The sequence below is a fragment of the Crinia signifera genome, chromosome 6 (assembly GCF_055691185.1).
Source record: "Crinia signifera chromosome 6, ASM5569118v1, whole genome shotgun sequence".
Lineage (NCBI taxonomy): Eukaryota > Metazoa > Chordata > Amphibia > Anura > Myobatrachidae > Crinia > Crinia signifera.
The window spans coordinates 108,954,828-108,972,733 of record NC_139222.1 but is presented as its reverse complement, the minus strand read 5'-3'; the positions used below and the strand labels follow the sequence as shown (position 1 = coordinate 108,972,733).

The 17,906-nt window shown below is 42.0% G+C and overlaps 1 long non-coding RNA gene across 1 annotated transcript in view; it reads left to right on the top strand.

Annotated features, from left to right (window-relative positions):
- LOC146007034 (uncharacterized) overlaps positions 1 to 17,694 on the top strand; it is a 30,334-nt gene extending 12,640 nt beyond the window's left edge. The window contains exon 3 of the long non-coding RNA XR_014444205.1: positions 17,569 to 17,694. This is a non-coding gene — a long non-coding RNA (uncharacterized LOC146007034). The remainder of the gene's footprint in view (positions 1 to 17,568) is intronic.
- Positions 17,695 to 17,906: the final 212 nt, after the last annotated feature.

The window sequence follows — 17,906 nt, the reverse complement described above, 5'->3', positions numbered from 1 at the left end:
AAAATGAGTTTCCCGGGGCCTTCCATCTCTCTCAGAGAGGCCAGGCCCGGGACAGTTGTACCCACAGCACCCCCTAATGGTGGCCCTGTAGTTCTCAGCCGACAGGTGTATGATGACTTACCATCAAGCTAAATTAACCTGTTCAATCCTAGGAAGTGGTCACTAATCAGTACCTGGTGTATTGTATGTGCTACCTGATACATCCCACACCACGTTACCCACCGCTGGGCTGCCGTGCCACTTAAACTGTGGGCATAGACATAATTTATTATTATTGCAATATATTTAGGGTTCTACAAGCAGTTGACTGGAGCCGCTGTTTTGCGACCCAGGTCCCCACTTAGTATACCACCATACCTCACTGGTCTGCCCAACATCCTTCCGAACTTGGAAGCCAAGCAGTGAAGGGCCTGGACAGTAACCAGGTGGGTGACCCCTGGTGAAGTCCAGGTGTGGTATCATTGTTCGTGGGGTCCTGGTGTTACTATAATAGTGGCTTTGGAGCCGCCCACTGCTCGGTGTTCCTGGTAAAATTAGCCATTTGAGCCAAAAAATTGTATTTATACGACGCGGGGCAGCGCATCCCCCTTATACAAAATATTTTCCGGGGATTTAACTCATTTTGCAGCCTACGATCACTCTGGTTTTATGTACCTGAGTTGATGAAATGCAATAAATGATATACAAAAGTGTGATTTAAATTGTCTTTATTTTTCTTTTTTTGAAATATAATATCCTATTATATTGCAGTGTACATAATCACACGACAAAACTTAACTAAAACAACTTAACATTTTTTTCTTGCGCCACTTCTTTTTATTGAGTTTCCTAATAAAAGCTAAGTTTTAAACTAATTCTACTATCCACTATTCAAATATTAATTAACAACAAAAGAGTGCGCCCACAAAGCGTTTACTGTCTTTTGCTTTGTTTCTTTGCAAAGACAAAAAAACCCCTTTTCGGCCCTGTAGATATGTAGTGCTATGGAAGTGATCAGGTTTCAAATTTAAGCATGTATTTATATACTTTATACAAATATTATCCTTGTAGATTGAGTAGGACACTGTGTGTTTATCATTGTGCTACCCTCTCTTTACCTTCTTCCTCTCCTGCATTGATCAGGACTGATTCAGAGATGGACAAAAATGCAATGTTTTACCATACAGTATGGACTAATTTCCTGCTCCAATGTGAGTGCTCCAGCCACACACATGCACATATCTTTAGAGACTGGTGCATCAAGTAATAATATCACTGTAGGCCAGTGTCACTGCTGTGCATCCATTGTAAAGTGAATTGGTAAAGTGTGTGTTTAAATCAATATAATAAAAAAAGGACAAACTATTCTTATTGCCACATTTTGATAAATAATCTACTTTGCTGTTTGAGCAATTTATCGTATAACAGTTGCCTTTATGTCAGTCTTACTTGTAATGTGTTCCTTTGGCTATTTGTAACAGAACTGAGGAACTGATCAGTTCAACTTCCTTTTTGAAAATGAGCTGTAATACTGTACCTCATAACTGAAAATGTTCTCTTGGGTATTAGATGTCCTTTAACTTACACAACTCATTGACTCTTGGCTTATCTATCAAGAAGTGCTTGCATCGGGGGTGTAACTCCCAGAGGCAATGAAGATGTCTGCCTCCATTCACCAAGCCCTGAAGGGTGACCTGTATGTATGGTCAGATCCAAGGAGGGATGACAGGGGCTGCCCTCCTGGGGTGCCCACACTCTCCACCTCAAATTGGAGCACAGCATGATTCAGCTGTGTCTCTGATTCACCCACTACACAGCCGCTGCCAGCACTGCTGAAGTCACTGTCAGCCTCTCGCAGGATTTCACAATCACCGCCGTGGCCACTGGGATTTCTGTGATATCCAAGTGCTGAAAGTGAGGAGGCGCCATTTTACTCAGTCTCCGCTCCTTCTTTAGAGGCAGCGGCAGTGTGTGACTGGCTGGCAGTGGGCTTTGAGCTGTGTGGCTCCGGACATATTAATTATTGTGATTTATTCATAAACAGCAGCACTAATAATATTTTCCTTTAGGTAACTATCTTTATTTAACTACTAATATTTTGTGAGCTACCTTTCATAATATTATGATGGCTGTCCTTTGTTATGTACTGTATATGTACTTTCATTTTAATAAATGTATTACAAGTCCAATTTTTGTTAATCCATTACCTATGTTATTTGTATTTTCTTATTAATTAATGCAATAATGATTCATTGGTGCATTCCAAGAAAATACTTATAAAATAAGTAATGGATAAATAGATACAAGGATTCCATCCTGGCAATGAATCTTATTTATCCCTAAAAATGGCTAATTATTGTATTTCCTTATATACTTTAGCTGCACTATCACATGATCTGAATACTATATACAGTGTATATATAGAAGCAGTCCATCTCATCACTGCTATATAATATATATAAGAAACACTGTTATATCCCTTTTAATGATAGGAGCCCTACAACATTGTTGCCCAGGGCCCCCACAGACCTTGTTTACATTATGATCCATGTGTAGTCGCTGGTCTTCCAACAAAGCTCTGCAGCGCACCCACTGCTGCTCCATAGTTATTTGGCTTTGCCCCAGGAGACCTGCTAACACCTGCAATAGGGGACTGGACCGCTTGGTACTGCTCAGCCTGCGCTGCAGCAAGCACTGCTGCTGGGCTGTGAGATGGGACCTGAGACGGCTGAATCTTGGGAGTCTGACCCTGACCCACCGACTGTTGTCATACTACATAGCAGGAGCCCTGCAAATTAACTGCTGGCTCTGGTCCCTGCATATATATTACAATAACATATACATGCACATATTTGTTTTCCATTCCATTTGGTGGGGGGGCATCAAACTCCAACTTGCCTCTGGTACACTGGGATGAATGTACACCCATGGTTTGCATTCTTGATCTTAGTGAAGTGATTGTACATATAGTAAATGTATGTATAGCAAGGAGTCCTAATCACCTAATCACTCTAGGACTCCTATTTATCAATAAATATGGTCCTGGCACAAATTATTATTATATTTTTTTATTTCCTTGGGGCTTATGCTATCCCTACACTGACTTTTCTGACAGTATGCGGACAGCCCCATATTATTTTACCTTATAAATCACAATTTAGTAACCTTGATTTATATAGTAACAACATACTGTACAGCTTGATACATAGAAGGTCATATTATTTGTGAAATGCATCCAGACCCCCAAAATTGGAATCCTTATTTGGAATACATATCATGAATAGTTTTTTCAGGGAACGTATCAGTCTAAGTGGCTGGGACATGATCTGCACCTTGGTGTTCAGTAAGAAGTGAAGCTGTAGAAAACTCAGACCCAGGTTCTGACCCCGGCATTATGCATGTCCGATCCAGCAGCACACGTGCAGTCTTGCAAGTAGCATAATGATCAGCTACAGCCTGCTACAGGGTGATCACAATATCTCTCTGTAGCCGAGCTGACCAATGAAGGCAACAGGCTAGTGCTATCGGAAGATGACTTTAGTTTAGCCCATACATGGAAGAACCAAGGAGCTCTTGTTATATTAAGCAGTATATATTTCTGACATCTCCTGTCCTGCATGTTTGTGAATTCTAGTAACACTTGATTCTACCCAGAAACATGTAAAAACAGCAATTTCCATATATTTTAAGGACGTAATTGCTTAGTAAATAGCCCCCAGAATGTTTTACATCAGTCCTTGTCCCAGAGGAGTATACAGTCTAATTTCTCATCCACAAACACCAGGGTTAATTTCATAGGAAGCTACAGTAGTTAACTTACCAGTATGTTTTTAACTGTGGGAGTAAACCATCACTGCCCAATCAGAATGCACATATAGAAACCCAAAAAGAAACAATTCACTTTAAAGAAGGCCATACACTGTTGAGACTTCTTACAGCAGTGTAGAGCCATCCGATCCCCCTTGAACCACGCAGGACCTCCCTAGGTGGCAGGCTCACATGCGTTACCTCACATGCGTTGCAATGACATGTGATGTATTGGATGCATCCCCATTCCCTGCAGCTGGGAGGGGATCCTAGCCAAAGGTCAGATGTGCAGCAGGACCGACTCTCATGCGCACAGGACAGCGCATCAGATGGGATGTCAAACATATCCGATTTGGCCACTTTTCATTGATTTCTGAGCCCAATCTGTCAGTATCGGGTGAAAAGTGGCCAAATCAGACTCAAATATTTTGGATTGTTTTAATAGAATAAATAGTTGCCTGTAACTTTTAGGTCCATGTGACTAGTGTATTGAGCTGCAGCCTCCTCCTCCCCCCCCCCCCGTGTTCTGCGCATCCACAGTACTGTGGATGATACTGCATATGCACCGCACCCGGGACTGTCAATACAAATCTACGGAACTGCTCCCGAAGCAGCCCAATAGAAGTTGAGGCTAGCGGACGTGCATTACTGAAAAGGTTATTGCGCATGCACCGGTCCCACAACGGTGATCGGGAAAAGCAGGTGGCAGCGGGGACCTGCGGGGACCAGCAGCGGTGGCATTGGAGGGGGGTGGCATCGCAGCTGCCCCTCTCCTCTGCCAAAGAAGGAGCCGCCACTGTACATTATCATATTAGAGCCATCGCTGATGCTTCTATGTAAGCAGCAGCGTAAGCACCTCCAACCACATCTGAGTGAGGGCCATTATGCTAACTTAGAAGCAAAATTAAGCACAGGAACTGAGTTAGGCATGGCATGCCAATAGTGCACAAAGGATAGGTGACTGACTTGCACAGACACATCTGTATTGTGTGCATTTTATAGGACTGGAATATTGGATATGTCTATGGGGTATATGAAATAAGGTGTGATTTTCACAAAAATACTGCTATCTTCATTAAGGCTGTAGATTTAAAAAAAAACAATACTTTAAAATGAAAAACAATGTTGTTTTTTGCCTTTTAAATTATTTCTGTATAAATCTCCTGCCACATCCACCAAGATCACACAGATTCATGGAAATCTCACCCTTTTGCACTTCTATGTATTGTTACTATTTGTAAGAAAGGCCCCACAATGTTGCATTAGTTATCATCATTAATTAAAGCCGTAATTAAATGCCTTCTTTTAGAATAAACTGTAAACATTATTTGCGGATTCATTTTCATTGCATAGTGCAGCAATTACATACTGTATTTTCTGAGCTATTATTCTAGCTATGTTAGCTTACTGTCTGTAGTATATTGGGGTATGTTCTTGTTTACACTGTAACCCAATCTAACAGACCAGGGATTAATGATATCCATACTAGATTACATATTGGCCCTTATTCTGATCGGTGCGGCCCGATCAGAATATGCGGCCGCAACCGTGCAGGCGAATCCCCGCCTTCCATACGGATCGCCACCTGCCGTCCGTACGCGGATATGTGGCGATCCGCATGAAATTGGACGGGGATACGCCTCCTCCGTCTTGGGAGCTGCCCCTGCATTCGATGGTCGTCGAACATCGAATGCAGGGCCGCACGCTCCACCAGGTCCCGCAACACAAGACCACACGGACACTTGTCCGTGTGAAATCATGTATGGGGGCGGGCAGCTGACATCCGGCGATGTCAGACGCCCGCCCCGTACCCACGCGTCACGGCCTCATTACCATGCATACGCCCCGCGTTTGCATGGGAACGCCCATGAAACGGGGGGCGTATGCATAGGGTAATGAGGCTAAGTAGCCCCTCACGCCCCTCTACGCCCCCTGTGCGGCGTATAAAGAATCCATGCGGCGAAATCGCCTGCACATGCGCAGAGTGACCTCTGCACATGCGCAGACGATAAACATCGGCGGGCCGTACGCAAGCGGGAATATCCGCACCGATCAGAATAAGGGCCATTGTTATGTAAAATAACTGAGGTACTATTACTACTACTACCAGTGTCGGACTGGGATGTGAAGGGCCCACAGGGGAATGCAGTAATTGGGGCACATGTGTAGGGGTGTGGCTAGTTTTCAGAAGGGGTGTGGCCAACATTCACAGAAGTTTGGCTAACCAATAGATAGTAAGTATGGTAAATTATAGTAAATACTGCTAATGCATGCACAATAATGTACCAGAATAATATAAGGTAACATATATTTAATGTGTAATTCAGGTGCATAGTCTGATCCATAGAGGAAGAGGTAGGCCCCCAGACAGTGGGGCCCACTGGGGATTTCCCCGATTCCCCTGTGGGCCAGTCCAACACTGAATACTACTACTACTACTACTACTACTACTACTACTAATAATAATAATAATAATGTCACATGTTCTGAAGTACTGTATGACTATTCTAAAAACCTGCCTAACACAATCCATGTTTATTTAGGGGGAAATTTACTAAAGGAAATTTGAAAAAAAAAATAGGTGTATTTGTATCCAGAAATACACTTATTTTTGATATTTACTATCCCGAAAATACGGCAATTCGTATTCGTATTGATAGCACATCAATACGACTACGAATTGCCGTATTTTCGGGATAGTAAATGTCAAAAATAAGTGTATTTCTGGATACAAATACACCTATTTTTTTTTACAAATTTCCTTTAGTAAATTTCCCCCTTAATGTCTAATATAAGTGCTGATTCTCTTTACCATTTACATGACTAGATTTAGGAGGGTCTTTATCAAAGTATAAAGGGCCAGATGCACTAAGTTTTAAAAGTGATAAAATGCAGAGTGATAAACAACCAGCCAATCAGCTCCTACCTGACATTTTTCAAAATCAGTCTGTGACATGACAGGTAGGAGCTGATTGGCTGGCTGTTTATCACTCTCCCTTTTATCACTTTTGAAGCTTAGTGCATCTGGCCCAGAGAGAGAAAAAGGGGAGAGATATAAAACACTAACAAATCAGCTTCTGTCATTGTATTATTTATTTATTAACAGTTTCTTATATAGCGTACACATATTCCGCATCGCTTTACCGAGAATCGTTGAACATTCATATCAGTCCCTGCCTTAGTGGAGCTTACAATCAATATTCCCTACCACATGTACATGCACACACAGACATTCTAGGGTTAATTTGTTTGGAGCCAATTAGCTTACCAGTATATTTTTGGATTGTGGGAGGAAACCGGAGTACCCGGAAGAAACCCACGCAAGCACAGGGAGAATATATAAACTCCGCACAGTTAGAGCCATAGTGGGAATTGAACTTATGACCTCAGTGCTGTGAGGCAGTAATGCTAACCATTATACCATCTGTACTGCCCCAAATACACAGGCTCTTTTTGAAAAGTGACAGTGACTAGTGCTTTATTTCTCCCCACTTTCTCTCTCTCCATGCTTTGATAAATGCCCCCCCTTAGTGTTAGTTATATATTAACAAAAAACTTTAACAGGCAAATGTAGTAGAACAGCCACCGAACTCAGAGGCTATTACATTTGGCTTAGAGTTTACAATTTACAGGACAGGGCGTACATGTCTCTGTAGTACACTGGAATATGTGCTGGGACTTTACATAGGATATGTGATCAATACAAGAGAAATAAACATGACAAAATAAAAAACAGAATTTCCAAATTTACTGATTATTATTCATTGTCATAATACTCAACACAATGGTATAGTGTTGGTATTTTGTTTGATTATAACTAGTAACTGGATATTGGATAAAATGGTTAGCAATTTTGAAAGATCTTATTCTTTTAGGCAGAGGTGAAGGTAGACATGGAGAATAGGAAAGCCTTAATGAATTGCCTTCTTTTAGAATCAACTGTAAACGTTATTTGCGGATTATCCAATAAAAAAAAACAACAACAGGCAGTTGTGCTGAGTCAGCCTCAGAAATGGGCACGTCTGATTGCAGGAGCACTGCAGTGCTGCCTGCATGTGGGTAACTAGTTCAGTGGCCACCATTGTGTGACTGATTCCACAGCATTGATGCGATGGGTGACTCGCTGATAACATTTCTCTAAATATCGTATAGCCTATACGATATTTAGAGAAATGTTATCAGCGAGTCACCCAGCTAGCTAGTATGAATACTGAAATGCATAGATTTTAATTACTATCAAGTGTCCAGGCCTATGTATATATTTCTTTATTTTGTTCTAACATATTTCTTGCTTCTGTGATTCCTCAGGCAGGCAGGACATTGCTTTTTATTTGTGGAGATAATTAAGCTGTCAAATGTCTGCTTACAACAATCTACCGTTTCCGCGCGTGCCTGCTCTGCCGCAGCTTGCTGCTGTATAACTAGACAAAGCATTTATTCAATTAGCAGAGATGTAGGGGGTAGCCCAAAGTTTTTAGGCCATTTCCCCACTGTGCATATTTACTGTATGTATTAAACTAGTTATGCTGCATTTTTACACCAAGTGCTTGCGTTAATAGCAGCTAGAACAATAACCTACATCCCAGTTAAATGGTTAACAAAGCAGAGCCGCAGCCACTGCAGGTTCCACATGTTAGGTACAAATGTCTTGCTGCTGTGATAAGAGGTAGCAGTGCTTAGAAGACATAATATAAGTCTACTGTTTAATTTTTCATAATCATCTTCACAAAACCCAAGGCTTCTGTCAAATAAGAAAGCCCGCAGCACAGCATGGAGTGGTTAATACATCTCAGAATTACTAGCACAGTGTTTCAGCGTGTGGTCTCTGGGACAACCCTGCGTGCATCAAGCAGTCTGTCTGCAGCAGTGCACAATCCAAAGGAGACTGCAGAGCGGAGCGGCCCGGGTGCATGTTCCGTCACATCCTAACAGACAATGTGCAGCTTGTCCTGACTGTGACCTTGACGTGGCCTATGTCAGCACATTACAGGGTTTCTCTGCACACCAATAGGCAACATTGAAAGTAGTTAGTGAAATACATGGCTATATGTCCACCCTAAAGCTTTGTGCTCAGGAAATACACTGTGGGGGATCTAAACGTAGCTTTCTTTCCAGCCAGACGCTTGACTATAGAGCCGCAATTCTGCATACAGTGCTTCTAAGCTTGGAAACCGTATGTTGTTGCAGTGACCAGTGGGTTGTGTGTGGCACAAATTCTGCAGCAGTAATTAGCTATTTAACCCTTTGAGTGCCGACACCGCTGTGAGAGATGTGCAAAATCCCTACTTAAAATGTCAGCGTCTCTTACATTTGTTATATAAATTCAAAAAAATAATGTTATGTTAAAAAATAGATTATATTTCCTATATAAAGTACACATTCCCAGGTCATTATGATGAATAAAAACCTTTGCTTGGCAATTTTCACACCTATTTTGATAAATTCACTTGGCACTCAAAGGGTTAAACGATGAAATGTTACCTGAGGTAAGTAATGGCGCCAGATAATCAGTACTGAATGGCCCATCTAGCAATCTGTGATCTCTGAATGAGTAGTAGTATACAGTAGTAGCGACTGAACCATCTTACTGCATTTATTTTATAGCTCCCTTTATTTATACTCCCATTTTCCAGGCTGTTTACCCAGTTATTTTTTATTTTGACCTTCTTGACATAAATAACTACAGTGTGTACTGCTATCACCTTTATGAATATATCAGTCATCTTGTTCTGTATGATGCTTGAAAGATTATATTCTTGATTATTTGCTTTTTGTACAGATAAGGGCCACTTAATCATCCAGTCAGTGGCAATGAGAAAGGGGGAGAAAGGATACTAATGACCAGGGCCCAGGCCTGATGCAGGGGCCTAGTGAGGCCTGTTTTACCTGGCAGCAGCAGTTCTTCTCAACCCAACACAAGCTGGTGTGTGTTGCCCTGTGGTGTGAACATGTAGGTGCTTAAAGTGATATTTTTTCTGTATTTTATTCTGAGTGCATGGCCACACCTCCCAAGACTAGGTTACGCCCATTGAAAAGTACCTGGGCCCAACCAGGCTCTCTACTGTCCTGCATCCAGTCTGCCTATGTGAATGAACACATCTGCACACTAGGGTTAATTTTTGTCTGGAGCCAAATAACCTACCAGCATACAGTATGTTTTTATTGTGGGAGGAAGCTGGAGTCCCACCAGGCTGTGGTGGGAAGTGAACCCATGCACTCAGTGATTTGAGGCAGCAATGCCACCCATTACACCATCTGTACTGCGTTATAGGGCAGCAAGAATTGCAATATATTTTGGGTATTTTCTTGATCACAGACTGGTTTTGTGATGTGCAAAGAAAAAAGAATCAACCTGGATTGATTTGGAGCGCTTTACATAGGCTGATCTCTCAAAAATTTAAGCAGCTGCTAAAAAAGGGAGTAGTCAATTCCCTCAAGAAAAGGACAAGAAATAAACAAGAATAGCAGCGCTGTACAATAAGGTTAATAACAATAATAGTGAATCAATTAATATAAAAATATAACAATTTTATTGGTACATTTGATCCGGATTTAGATAAGTAAAAAGTTGCTAGATGAAATTAAAATCAAATAAGTGGAAATTGGTACATCATATAACCTGCACTGGAACGGGCTAGAGTCCGTGGTGGAGGGAGTCCTTGGGTGAGCCGATTTTGGATAAACGCCGCTGGAGGTATGGTAATCCTTTGAAGAATTAGGGCAAATTTTGCCCACAATGGAGCAACCTCGACGATGTGTGCGGTGTAGGCTTGTCCCAGTAGATAGTAGGTTTCCCAGGTCTCAATAATAGGTCCAGTGAAGTAAGCAGGTATCAGGGTCCAATTGGATGAAGAAATTAGATGACAATCCACGTAACACCAACGCGTTTCGCTGACCCCTTGATAAAGCTGACAGGAGTCAGCGAAACGCGTTGGTGTTACGTGGATTGTCATCTAATTTCTTCATCCAATTGGACCCTGATACCTGCTTACTTCACTGGACCTATTATTGAGACCTGGTAAACCTACCATCTACTGGGACAAGCCTACACCGCACACATCGTCGAGGTTGCTCCATTGTGGGCAAAATTTGCCCTAATTCTTCAAAGGATTACCATACCTCCAGCGGCGTTTATCCAAAATCGGCTCACCCAAGGACTCCCTCCACCACGGACTCTAGCCCGTTCCAGTGCAGGTTATATGATGTACCAATTTCCACTTATTTGATTTTAATTTCATTTAGCAACTTTTTACTTATCTAAATCCGGATCAAATGTACCAATAAAATTGTTATATTTTTATATTAATTGATTCACTATTATTGTTATTAACCTTATTGTACAGCGCTGCTATTCTTGTTTATTTCTGGTTTTGTGATGTGTGCTACAGTTGTTTTACATTCTAAATGACAACAAACAAATAATGATTTGGACATCACAGTATTCCTTCCCCAGTTTGCATGAGCCTCACTGTCACTACTACCACCATGCTTCTCTAATGTGTGATTTCCAGTTTATATCTATTTCCATTGACTGCTCCTCCCTATGGCCCTTATTCTAGTTGACTCGGACGGATGCGTATTTCGGACGGCCACCGAGTGTTCTTAGCCCCGCCTACTTTACGGATCGCTCACACTGTCCGAATGCGGTAAGATGCCGAGCGAATGGATGTTTCATGTGAACACCTCCCCCATCTGTGGGAACCTCCCCCATTCTCCGATGGTCGCCGAGCGGTCAGGCAGCCCGAGTGCTCCAGACCACTGGGACATTTTTCAGTGTGAAAGCAGGTATATGGGTGGGCAGCTTACATCCAGCTATGTCAGCTCTCCTCCCCCCACACGTGCGCCACGGCCGGATTACCATACATAAGCCTAGCGTTTTCAAGGGAACGCCCATGAAACATGGGGCGTACGCATATGGTAATGAGCCCAAATAGCCCTTCACGCCCCTCTCCACCCCCTGCTCGGATGGTTATGTACAATCCTTTTCTGCACGGAATTCATGCCATGTACGGATGTGCGAGGCATTCGCACATGCGCAGAAACACCTCTGCACATGCGCAAACACAATACATTGGCCGTCCGACCGAACATGCAGCCGTCCGACTCAATCAGAATAAGGGCCTTTATAATAACGCAAGTGTACCTAACACTCCTACAAGATCAGCACACTCATCTCCTAGAATACGGAAAACATTGTACAATCTAACAATTGTATTGGTTACAGTGACACAGATGTGCATACATGAAGATTTCTAACAAGTAGGGGTACATACCCTAGCCGAATGTGTCTTAAAAAGTTGTAAAATAATATAAAATAAAACTGCACGAGAAGTTCAAATTTTAAAAAAAAATGTGCAGAATTAAATTATAGTTATTTTCACACAACCTTATGAAAACTTACATTATATATTCATAACAATCACCATCAAAACTGCTCATAATTAGTGCAGGAGCTCCCATCATTAAAACCTCTGGATCTTCAGCCTAGGGCTTTCCGCACTGTATTGAACTGCTGGCTTTTATAATAGAACAGTAGGAGTTTGTTATAAAGATAAAGCCCACAATGATTTGTATTGCAGGAGTAATAAGGAAGGTACTTTACAAACAGTTTCATCTTGGGCCAAGTAAAGAGAATGGTTGTTTTACCATATGTGAATGAATGGCCTCATCATTCATGTTTGAAGAAGGAGGTTCCAAAGCTACAATTGTGCCAGTAATACACACCCACAGATCTATGCAAATACATCTTACTTCATCAGTTTATCTACATCACCATTTGCTCCAATTATAACTAATTGGACACATATTGCATTTTCATGGTCTCTCATTTTCTATTGATTGTAACGGGGTTGCTGGGAATTTGCCATATAAAGCAGTATTTCGAAGCAGAGGCTGTGTAAAAATGCTGATCGTACTGCACTGCGTGGGATTATGTAGTCAGCAGATGTTTTAAAACCTACTTAATTGTTGCTGTTTATAAAACAAAACATAGTGTGTTAGAGTATGAGCCTCTGGCCATGTGAGGAGGAAAGAGGTAGGTGCCCCTCATGTATGGGGGCAATTGCAGTGCTTCACTACAGGTGGCTCAATATTTTCAATTAGATACTTATACGTTTTATGTGTTTGTATATGTGTGTGTATTGTAAGCAAAGAGAAATGTCATAAAAAAAAAAAAAAAACAAGTGAATTACCAACAGTGCCCGGAGTTCATAATTGGGCAGCAATCATGTACGAAACCACTGTGTCCAAAAGTGTCCAAAGATATCTGAAAAGCAAAAACAACAAGATGTGCCGCCAGTTTGTGCAGTATTTTCTGCTTTCACCTCTATGTGCTCAAAGTGATGTAAAGCATTGTACCAGAGATAAATCTGAATAAGCTGTTTCACTCTTAATAAAAAACGTGACATCCATTACCCTTTGACAAAGTCCTGCAGAGGACAAAATGCACCAATAAGCTCAGAGCCGGCCTTAGCCTAAATGACGCCCTAGGCAAGATTTTGGCTGGTGCCCCCTAGCACTGCCACTAGTTCCGCCTCCGACCCTGCTCCCCTTTCCCAGCACCATCAACCCTCATCATAGCAGTCATTATTTTGGTGCTCCTACCCGCAATATTTTAAATAAAACAGTGCAAACATTCGGTGCGCAGCCCAAACAGGGGTGTGTTCTTGCTGGGAAGGGGCATGGCCACCCAATAGTACCCCAATTCAAATTATGCCACACAGTAGTGCAACTTTATTCACATTATATCATGCAATGGTGTCCCTTATTCACGTTACATCACACAGTACTACCACTTTACCTTATGTACATTACTCCTCACATTATTCACATTATACCCTTAGAAAAGAATCCTGAGAAAATATTGTATTTTAAGCACCTCCATGGCTACACTGCAACCCAGCACAAAGCAGTATGTGCTGGGCAGAGGAGAAGAGCTGCAGCTGCTGCTGACACTTAAGGGGAGGGGGCCCAGGGCCCCCACTGGGCCCTTCCATCAGACTTTGCCCTGGGTAATTTGTACCCCCTACCCCTTTCTCTCGGCACCCCTGATAATTCCACACAGTAATGCCCCTTACACATGACACACATTATTAATGTCCTTATAACCATAATGCCCCTTACACATTATGCCAACCTTTATTAATGCCCTTCATACACATGACACACATAATACCCCTTACACATATGTTGCACATTATTAATGCCCTTATACACATGACACACATAATGCCCATTACACATATGTTGCACATTATTAATGCCCTTATACACATGATACACATAATGCCTGTTACACATATGTCGCACATTATTAATGCATTTATACAGGACACACATAATGCCCCTTACACATATGCCAAACACTATTGCACAACCAACCCACCCACAGACAGCACTCGCACAGCCGCTAACACTGTGACCTCTGCCTAGGCTTGGATACAGATATTTCATCATACATCTTGCCTCAATAAGCCATGCAGCTCCTGGGCAGTTCTGCTAACGTTGGGTACATTTTTTGCTAAAAATTTGTCTTATTTGCATTGTTATGTGACCAGGACACACACGAAGCTTCTGATGATTAAAATTATACAGTATGTGGCATGAATATAGTCTGTGTGCAACTGTGGCTGTACCTGCATACGGAATGCTATGTTACAGTGATTTCCATGAATACACTATTTCATATGCAGATACAGCCTCACTCACACAGAGAATATAGGCATGCTGCATATCATTTTAATCAGCAGAAGCTGCTGATGCCCCTAGGCGTTCCAAATGCCCTAGGCAATTACCTAGTTTGCCTATGCCTAAGGCCGGCTCTGAATAAGCTGCATCTAAGTTTGGAACTCTTAGTTCCAGCTGCTACTGCATCGGGTCTACCTCATTGTAGCAGGAGGAGAAACCGTTTGTTATACTAACTTTAGCCGGGTACGCCAATCCCTAGAAAACAGACAATGGTCATTCAGACAAAATGGTTAAATTCATCTGATTTAACAAAATTACCCAACCAATAATTTTTGCCCATTTTCCAGCAATTATTCGGGTGGGAACAAAAAAAAAAATGTATGGGGGCAAATGACTATTTCAACCATTTGCTCCCATACTGTACTGTACATCACCAGATTTTTGTTCCCACCAGATAGATTGGACAGATAAATCTGTAGTTGTGTACCCAGCTTTACCCGGCTTCCTCATAGCATTAGGCTACTTCCACCATTCTTCTTGGTAATAATTTTCTTGGTATGATGAGCAGTGACATGAGACAACTTTTAAAAATGTTTGAGGGTGCTCAAGTTAAGTATCAGACCCCTCACCATACAGCATCAGCTGTCGTACCAAAAAGACCATTTTTTTCTCCACTATCTACAGTAAAGAACACCATACAGTAGCTCTGTCACAGGTGCCATAGTCCTGTTGGTGACCTCTGTAACAGGTGCCCTTCTAGCACTTTGAATGTAATTTGAACTTCATGATGATGCTCTTGTTTGAAAATGCACCATGGAACCTTTGAGATTTTCAAATCAGTTAAAATACTAATTATATACATATGGACTTTAATAAAAATATTACATTTGAAAACAACTGAGTGCACCAAGTTTGTGTATCTTTGCAAAAAGGAATGTGCGAGAATGAAATTTTCTTTGTGTGTGCAATTAAAAATTGCCACTTTCATTTTGTTTTTTAAAATATACAATATGTAGCGTTGATCAGTGCACAGAAAGCCTGTATTGTTTCATATTGATTCTATGATGTTAGAAAATTAATTGAGAGAAATGCTGAAGGGAGGAAATACTTGACAGAACCACTGTGTATATGTTCCCAGAAAGCCTTGCAATTTCACTGAACGGCCTATGCACATGCTTGTGTGAGCTAGAAATGACAGTGGAAGTATTCCTCTATGACGGAAATACTGCAACCCAGCAGAACGATGCATCTGCTAGTCACATGTAGTGACTGTGTTCCCATTTCATCACTAAAGGCAATTTCACCGGTTAAAGAAGAGCAGGCTAGCTAGTGTCATCACCAGTAATTCATGTTACAGAGCAAACTCAGCTTACACCTGTCAATGTCATATTAGGTCAATGATAACTTTAGACATTTTAAAAGCTTCCTGAAAGCATGGGATGTGCTGCTATGTACAGCGCTGTGATACAGTGACTACGGTGGCTAGGTACTTCAAGCAGCATCCAGTACACAGTGTGCAAATTGCTTTATGCAAATATTACAAACTCAGGGGTTTATGTAATAAACCTTAAAGAGAGATAAAGTGGGCACAGATAAAGTACCAGACCATCAACTTCTAACTAAGATACCCCATGCTAGATTTGAAAATATAAATACACAATACAGTATACTGTATATGGGAAAGTGGCCCGTATACTACAGGTAATGGGATGTGCTACCTTGCTGAGACTTATAGTACCCCATACAAAGAAAAAAAATGCAGGTTTACTATTCAATCGTTACTAATTATTAATACATTTTTCAATAAATGTTGCCATTCATTAGAGTTCCTTTGCCTAATCTTGGCCAAGATTACTGGCTTAACCACCACGTCTCCGAAACCTCATATAGGCCCTTATACTAGTTGACTCGGATGGATTCGTATTTCGGACGGCCACTGAGTGTTCTTAGCCCCGCCTACCGTACGGATCACTCACACCGTCCGAATGCGGTAAGACGCCGAGCAAACTGATGCTGAGTGGATGTTTGATGTGATCTCCTCCCACATCTGTGGGAACCTCCCACATCCTCCGATGGTCGCCGACCATCGAATGATGGACCAAGCGGTCAGGCAGCCCCGAATGCTTCAGACCACTCGGACATTTTTCCGTGTGAAAGCAGGGATATGGGTGGGCAGCTGACATCCACCTATGTCAGCTGTACGCCCCCCACACGTGTATCTCGGCCGGATTACCATATGTACGCCCAGAGTTTTAAAGGGAACGCCCATGAAACGCAGGGCGTATGCATATGGTAATGAGCCCAAACAGCCCTTCACGCCCTCTCCACCCCCTGCTCGGATGGATCCATACGATCCTTTTCTGCACGTAATTCACGCCGTGTTCGGACGTGCGAGGCGTTCGCACATGCGCAGAAACGCCTCTGCACATGCACAAACACAATACATCGGCTGTCCGACCGAACACGCAGCCATCCGACTCAATCAGAATAAGGGCCATAGTGTAAGTCCGTAACATTCTTGGGGTTAATGTCTAGTGCAGGGGTAGCCAACTCCAGTCCTCGAGAGCTACCAACAGTTAATGTTTTCCAGGTCTCCTCACAGAATCACAAGTGAAGTAATTAGCTCCACCTGTGGATCTTTTAAAATATATCAGACAGTAATTAGTGCACCTGTGAGGTGAGCTGGAAAATGTGAACTGTTGGTAGCTCTTGAGGACTGGAGTTGGCTACCACAGGTCTAGAGCGTGGGACATCACAAACCAGCCCAAACAGACCAGCACAAGGTTGGCTAGTACTTTTTCTCTCCCCAATATCTTTCTTCAAGGCTTAATAAATGGACCCCTTAATTAATTACGGTTTTATATATTAACTCATCTGTGTTTGCTAACAACCCATCAAGGAGGATGTGACACTGGCAGGAAGGCTTACAAACTTTACTCAGCTGTATGTATATTTAAGAAGCCATATTCTGTAGCATACACCCTGGTGAAATGATCTGCATGTGATTAAGGCCTGCTTTTATGTGCGCTACTTAGCATGCTCTTATGTTGTTCTTCTCTGTTTATGTTTGGCCTCATGGCGGACGATGATCTGCAGTGGCATACTGGAGGACTGTTGCCTTACCTGGACCTGGCCAAGATTTCCAGAGCTACTTCCCACATGCTCCTACAGCTGCCATTGCATTGCAGCGCATTTATGTAAGTAGTGTTTTGTCTTCTTGGTCGTTCAGTTGCACCTAACAACAGTAAAATATCTGTTTTCCATTTCTATTTTAAATGACAATTTCACTAACACGGCAGCACTCTCTATAACAGAGAAAATACATAACTAAGGAAAATAAGAAGGGCATTTATTTATCAAGTGTGTATCTTTTTCTCATGCTATTCGTGATTTTCAACTTGTAATAAATATTTCTGATCCATACTCAGAAATAC